The sequence below is a fragment of the Diadema antillarum genome, unplaced genomic scaffold (assembly GCF_040938485.1).
Source record: "Diadema antillarum isolate AM-2024a unplaced genomic scaffold, OU_Dant_1.0 scf00000049, whole genome shotgun sequence".
In the NCBI taxonomy this organism is placed as follows: domain Eukaryota; kingdom Metazoa; phylum Echinodermata; class Echinoidea; order Diadematoida; family Diadematidae; genus Diadema; species Diadema antillarum.
This window is the reverse complement of record NW_027270938.1, coordinates 904,320-912,917: the sequence shown is the minus strand read 5'-3', so window position 1 is coordinate 912,917 and position 8,598 is coordinate 904,320.

Below are 8,598 nucleotides of genomic sequence, written 5' to 3'. Positions count from 1 at the left end.
GTATATCTATTAACAAAATCGAAAAAGAAATGTCAGATGACTCAATCTTCATCTGTAATGGAGCCCAATGTATCAGCATCACAGGTGGTAGGCCTTATATAAACAATGTGAGAGAATTGCGAAATAAATTCATAAGGATGGTTTAACATATATTTAGATAAAGAGTTCTCTAGACACATCCAAAAGTTATATTTATCTGTGACAGTTTCGACGACGGGCTGTCATCTTTCTCAAACGATGGCTAATCGGCAACTGATGATTTGGCGCCAATCAGCAATCACCCAGGTGTGACATCTGAGTGATAGCGCCATCGTAGCGAGAGATTTAAAGAGAACCCCCCACAACATCTTTCAACTTTTCAACTTTCAACTTTCAACTTTATTTTCACCTCCATCAAAATGAACAAAGAAATTATGTACATTTGCATATACACGGGATATTTGTGATACAGAACAAAATTTGAAAAGGTACATAAGAAAATTATGAAAATGAAAAGTAGATGCGATTACATCTTTGTTAAATACATAAAGCGTATAATGCAAGTCAACTAAGGATGAGGATGGAAGTGGAGGGTCCCACTAAGAAGCAAAGCTTGTACGATATGGGACCCTCAGAAAATACACAAAACATCAATATAAAACACAATAAACGAACTGATGTCAACTGACATCAAAATGATTGGGAAGAGGAGAAAGAGAGAAAAGGAAAGAAAAAAAAAAGAGGAAAAAAGAGGAAAAAGGGAGAAAAAAGAGGGAACTACAGCATGTGCCATCGTGGACGCAAGCAATCTAGATTTCATAATGTAAAATAAGTGATAAAATACAAGCTGGATTGAATGTAATGCAAAACATTTTTATACGTAGTTATGTTGGTAAGAATGCAGGAGAAAGAGAAAAACACATCGTTATATTTAGAACACAGACAGGGACATACTTAGGAGGACATATGTAAAAAAGAATGATGACTTGACTGAGTTGATAAAGGGAAACTAACTCTGTTGGATGTTGTAAAATTTCAATAAAATGATTTTAATTTATTCTTGAAGGAAAACATGAACCGGGATGGGGGGGGGGGGGGCATACCAACTGTCTGACATTATTCAAGTTCAAGTTCAAGTTTATAAAACATTTATTTTCCATCTTTTTCATATGTTGTATAATATATACATAAGATTGTACGAGGAAGGCAGAACCTCAAAAAAGCAGAGCTTGTGGTGAGCTGCCTAACAAAAATACATTACATCACGACACAAGAAACAACAAAAACATAATAGTTCCCATGGCAATATTAAGATGAGATGTTCCTCAAAGAGAAGTATTGCAGTCTAACAGAAGGGAAACAGTAAGTATGAAAATATGTGACAATCTACAGCCTAGCAAAAGTTGCATATATCAAAGTTAAACGTTACATATTTATAAGTGCTAGCAATGTGAAACCTCTGCACAGATGTAAGCAAGACAATGAGTGAAATGCACTGTTTCTAAGTGGATCATGAATAAACCCCCTTACCGATATATTCAAATTTTATGCATGCCATTTTAACAAAGGTTGTTCCTGGCAACCTGAAAGCTCGCACGAGGCCTGCCCGACACAGCAACAACTAGTGTCTGCAAAGTGGATTCCAAGTATTGAAATGCCGCTAGTTTATACTGTAAAAATTAATAAATTAACTCGTCACCAGGCCCCGAGAGAAGAAACATCCACAAACTTGACCATAAAAATTGTCAGCAAAAAGGTCTATTATTTCAAAAAGAAAGACGATTTATAATGGCATTTACATAGACTCAAAGAAGGTACAGATTCAAAATGGGCTGGGAGATTATTCCAGACCTTGGGACCAGAAAAGCGCACCGTGTGTTTGAATGAGACTTTTTTATGTTTTGGAATGTGAATTAGTGAAGATGATTTAGTTTCATACTTATGGTATTCTTAGTTTTCTTCAACTAAGTGACATAGGTGATCAGGGAGAAGATTTCAATGTATTGATATCTTTTAAACGCAGCAGCTTTAACTCGTTAAACAATGTATCTGTTCGAACACCACCAGGACCTATATTTCGTATACATTACATAAATATTTAATAATATGATTTTAATAAACCTGTAATCTTTTCAAATTTGATTCCAATGTATTTCCCCAAACAATTGTGCAATACGACAGGTAAGGTAAAATGAGTGTGCAATAGAGCATACGTTGTATGTTTACAGGCAAATAGTATGCAAATTTACGAATGATACCAATATTTTTAGACACTTTTCGCTCAACTTCTGCAATATGAAATTTCCAGGATAACTTGGAATCAATGAATACACCTAAAAACTTTGTTTTATCAACTTTAGGGATTTCATCATTGTTTAAGTAAATATTAACATTTCTACCACCATCTTTTTTCCTATTATTAAAAAGAATATAATTCCATTTTTTGCTATTCAAGGATAACCTATTAACTTGAAACCAGACACATACATTTTTAAGTTCACTATTGACTTCATTACACAGGATATCCAAGTTTTTGCCACATGAAAAAATATTTGTATCGTCAGCGTATAATATAAAAGAAAGCTTATCAGAAACAGTGTTTATATCAAGAAGGGGCCAAGTAGTGAAGCCTGAGGAACACCTCATTGAACTTAACTGAGCTGTGAGACAGCGGAATTATATTTAGTACATTGATAACGATCTTTTAAGTATTTAGAAAACCAACTATGGGCAGTACCTCGAAAACCATAATGGTGTAACTTAGAAAGCAAAATATCGTGGTTAAGAGTATCAAAAGCCTTTGATAAGTCAATGAATACTCCCTAAGTGTACATATCATGTTCAGAGGCATCAACAATCTTATTCGTTAAATCAATTAAGGCTAGAGATGTAGAACATTTTTCAATTCGTTTATTTCATATCCAACAATGCAAAACATTTTCGTACACAAAATAACACAATATCTATACAATGTAGTAACAAAGAAAAATACGTGTAGTTAACAATACTACGCATCACAAAAGCAAATGAAAATTGAATCAAAACTAAAGTTGCAGGAAATGGAGGAGACATGCTAAAAAGCTAAGCTTGTATTTTGCAGTCTCCTCGTGGACAAAAAGACTAAATAACATCAAGGAAGCAAGTTGCTATAGATATACTATAAAAGTTGCACAACACATACAGACCTATACAAAAGAATGAAAAAGAGGAAATTATTTTGAAAGAAGAAACAGAGACATGAGGACAGGAAAAATGCAAGAAGGGAGAAGAGATGAAGGGTCTATACCGGCACACGCGAGGCACAAGATGCGATGGATCACCGAGGTAAATGTAGGAAAGGAATAGATCAAAAAAAAAAAAAAGAATGAGTATGACGAATAAAAAGAAAGCTCAAAATTAAGGCTAACTAAAATGTAACTAATTCCGCTATATAGGAATTTATGAACAACTTCTTCAGTTTGAATGTGAATGTGTTTAAACTTAGAACTTGTTTCATACTATTATCGAGAGAATTCCAAAATTTGGGGCCTGTAAAAGAAAATATAGATTTAGCAAACATAGTCCTAGTTAATGGCAAATGAAATGAGTTGGATTGCCGGGTAGGATAAAGATGAACAGATCTATTTTTAGTAAACATGGACTCAAACACAAATGGGAGATAATTATTGGTAAGTTTGTACATGAATATTGTCCTAGATGTAAAAAAATACAAATCCTTTACCTTTAAGATTTTGTTTTCAGTAATGGAATAACACATCAGTGTGACTTCTCCACGATTCATTGCAAATAATACGAAGAGCTTTTTTCTGTAACAAAGGTAGTCTTTCCAAATGCGAAGAATATGTGTTACCCCAGGCGAATATACCATAATTCAAATAAGGTAAAATCAGAGATGAATATAACATTAAAAGAACGTTCTTTGGTAAACAAAATGCAACTTTATTTATAACACCTATATTTCTTGAAATTATGGAATCGATATGTAAATTCCAAGTGAGTTATACGGTCAAGAATCAAACCTAAAAAAATGATTGAAGAGACTTCTTCAATAACTGTGTCATTCAAATAGACATTCCTTGGTACATTTCCCAAAGAATTACTAAAAATCATGCATTCAGGTTTTTTTTTTTTTTTGGAATATTTATCGACAGTTCATTTGCTCTTATCCATTGAAGTAATTTATCCAATTCAATATTCAAAACATCAATTAACATATTAGGATCAGAATGTGATAAAAATACATAAGAGTCATCAGCAAATAACAGAAAGGAAAGAATACTTGACGAATTTGGCATGTCATCAATATAAAGGATAGATAAAAGAGGTCCAAGCAAACTTCCTTAAGGCACTCCACAAGTGACAATTTGCATAACAGATGCATGTCCATTAATATTAACAAATTGCTTTCGGTTAGAAAGATAATTCCTGAACCACTCCAAGGCCTTTCCTCTGATTCCGTATAGTGAAGAAGTATATTGTGGTCAGTGGTATCAAAGGCCTTGGAGTAGTCCAGGAAAACGCCAATTGTAAGATGAAATTGATCAATAGCTTTTGAAACTTTATCTAGAAAGGTAAGTATTGCGTGTAACCGGAGGGCCAAACCCCAAAAAGTCGCTTACTTAACGAGTGAGTTGCACTCTCTCTACAAACTAAGTAGACCATGCTTATTTTCAAGTTTTTATTGTAACAAACAACATTCCACTGGTCTACCTCAAAAAATTTGTTGCGAAAGCCTCCAAATCCAAGATGGCGTCCAAGATGGCCGCCATATTTACTGAATTTGTTATTTGAAAGATAGAATTTGATTGAAACTTCAGACTTCAACAAATTTGATGTCATATGAAAGAGAATAAAATTTTCTACAAGTTGATACCATTTTTGTGGGTTATTGTGATAATTGGATTGAGATTTTAAGGAAAAAACACTCATTTTTTGATATTTTTCTGAAAAAAAAAATAAATATTTGGAGAAAATCAGGGGTCAGTTTTGTATTTGGTTCAGGAGTTATAATGTCTAAAACTTGAAATCGAACCACCGAACCACCGTTAGTGTCGAGCTCTGCCTTAGGGATCACTCGTCACTCTTCGAGTGATCCCCGAGGTCACTCTAAAATGAATGAAAATGAACATTTTCACTCTCGAGTGATCCTGATATCTATATTATGGGAAAGTATCTACCAATGGCATAAGTTCAGATCAATTGTGACACTATAACCCACATGAAATCAGCCTAAAAACAATGTAAGAAAAATCTGATAACAGTAAAATACAGTTTCAGCATGCTTATTTGTAAATGTGAATATACAGCACGACTAATCAATTTGGACAATTTTATTCGAACAATATACTGAAAAAAGTAATTTCGCACAACACATTTAAGAGCAAAGTTGAGAAATTGCCGCCATGTCAGATTTTTTTTTTTTTTTTTGGGGGGGGGGGTTCGGATCAGAAGGGCTTTCAAGGACATCTGCGCATCAGACATTATTACACATATTATACCATCATCATTCACGTTTCTACAACAGAAGAGTAACATACAAGTAAAAAATCATATCTTTGATACAGAAGCATTTCTTTTTTATCAAAGATTGGGCCTTACCCAAACACTGGAATGAGCTCCACCCCCCCCCCCCCAAAAGAAAGACCCTCAATATGGTTTACACTAGTACAATATCGTTCGGATGTATAGAAACATGTAATAGACAGCAATATAAGAAGATTGAACAAAATATATCAAATTATAAGTTATAAGTTGAGATTTAACTTTCACGCAACACACTAAAGGTATTGTTTACCACTGGGAGAGATATCACATTCGATTTATATGTGCAGGTTAGTTGTATCACAAAACATTCTACCATGCAAAAAAAATTATAATAAAGCCTAAAACATACGGAGATAACACCATTTCTTTTCAAGAAACCATAACCTAAACCATGATAACTGTTAACAATTTAGTATATAAAAAGACATTCTTATCAGATCGATTTAGTATATCTAACAATATTTAGCATTAATTATACTGATTTAAGTTTGTACATTAGTTGTTCTATCCCTAACTCACAGTTTAGAACTACTTTGAGGAATTAACTAAAGTTGGGTTTTTGTTTTACGTGCACTAATGGTAAATAATGCCTGAACGACAACCTCGATTAATTACCGCCATCTTGAATTTTGTGTGGATACTATTTTTATCGCTAAATATTACACATTGGCAAAATTTGTGCCAAATTCCAAGCTCCTATCTCTTTTTGGAAAATACTTTCTGTTCAATCTTATCTGCCTCAAAACAATCTACTATGATGAAATGCTACAGTAATAGCGATCAGCGTCACCTACCACTTGGCATGAAAAGTTAGTTTGCAGGTACTTGCAAGTCACTAGACGATAACAATATTACATGTGACCATGTAAACACATTGTATGCAAAATTCATAATGCATAAATATAATTTTTTTTCAAGTTTTAGATGTGAACTTGTCAACAGTGTATGATATTGCCTATAATTCCAGAAATATGAATTATGTCTCAATCTCAGTAAATCTCAATCTCAATCGCAGGTTTCAAAACAATTCTTCAGTTCTTCTTTGATAAATATTAAATCATGCATTTTTACATTTCTTCCTTTTTTTCAAAACAATATAAAAATATGTATCCCCCCCAAAAAAGAGAAGCAAACAACACCCCCCCCCCCCCAATTTATCACAATACACAGCTAAAGTGGTATCAACTTTTAGGAAGTTTTGCTCTCCTAATTCATAATCAATGACATCAAATTTGTTGCAATCCAATGTCTCTATCAAATTTTATGTTTGAAATGTTAAATTCAATAAAAACGGCGGCCCTATTGGACCGCATCTGTACTTTGGAGGTTTTTGCAACAAATCTACTAAGGTGTACTTACGGAACATTGCTTAGTATACTTAATATTATGTATGGTCTTGTTTATAGAGAGAGTGGAACTCGAGAAGTAAGCACGATCCTGGATTTGACCCTCCGTGACGTCTTTGGGAACAGATGCGTGCAAATATTATATTATGTAAAATTGGATTTCAAGTTTTAGACATTATAACTCCTGAACCAAATACAAAACTGACCCTTAATTTTCTCCAAATATTGATTATATTATGGGAAAGATATTAATTTCTGCATGGTTTTCAGAAACATTTTAAATTTTATTTTATTTTTACTTTTTAGAGAAATATTCATGGTGCATTCTGAAAAATGTCTCCATAAAAACCTAAGATGGTTTGAAATACCATTAAAATATTCAGAATATATAAAAACCATATAAATAGACAGCGATACAGACAAAATTGTATCAAAATCGAAATGATACATTTACTTTGGCGCAATACACTATGTCAGCTTCGATGGCCTGCAATTTTGAATTTTTTGAGTGATTGATCCAAATTTTGTTTTAAACTTTCTGTAGCAAGGTTAGTGTTTCAAGCTTCTACCTCTATTTGAAAGATATTTTTTGCTTCATCTCGTCTGCTTCAGAACAATCTACTTTGAAATAATAGCAATCAGCGTCACCTGAGTTACCACTTGGCATGAAAATTTAGTTTGCAGGCACAAACCCTTGTTTGTCAAAGAAAAAGTCTGCGTTTGCCAAGACTACTACACGCACCACTGGCACTGCTACAAGCGCCAGTGCCAGTGGTGCATGTAGTAGTATTGGCGCGCGCAGGCTTTTTTTACGACCAACAAGGTCTTGTCACAACTAAAGTGGCCTTTTTACATAGTGAGTTTTCAAGTTTGAGACATTATAACTCCTGAACCGAAAATGGTACTGACCCCTATTTTTCTCCAAATATTAATTATATGTCAAACAAAATTCTTGAAACGTTTCAAGATAATCCTCCAGTTTTTCTGTGATTTATGCTGAATCAAGCATTTTCATGATTTTCCTTTTTTCAGAAAAATATCAAAAAATGAGTGTTTTTTCCTTAAAATCTCAATCCAATTATCACAATAACCCACAAAAATGGTATCAACTTGTAGAAAATTTTATTCTCTTTCATATGACATCAAATTTGTTGAAGTCTGAAGTTTCAATCAAATTCTATCTTTCAAATAACAAATTCAGTAAATATGGCGGCCATCTTGGACGCCATCTTGGATTTGGAGGCTTTCGCAACAAATTTTTTGAGGTAGACCAGTGGAATGTTGTTTGTTACAATAAAAACTTGAAAATAAGCATGGTCTACTTAGTTTGTAGAGAGAGTGCAACTCGACCTCTGTTTTTAGCTTTTGGCCCCCCGGTTAGTGGGATGTGTTATGGTTTTGCCGGAAACCAAACTGGTAATCAGAAATTATTTTATGAATATCCAAGAACTTTAATAATCTAAAATGGACAACTTTTTCAAGTAATTTCGAAATAGAAGTCAACAAAGATATAGGTCGATAATTACAAACATCTTCCCAATCCCCATTTTTTATAAATGGAAATTATTTTGGAAATTTTCATATCCTCAGGGACAACTCCGTTACACAGAGACAAATTAAAAACATGTACCAATGGATCAACAATAGAATTCATAATATTTTTCCAAAGAACATCATCAATACTGTCGTGCCCAGCACTTTTCTTGTTTTTCAAATTCTGAACAATAAC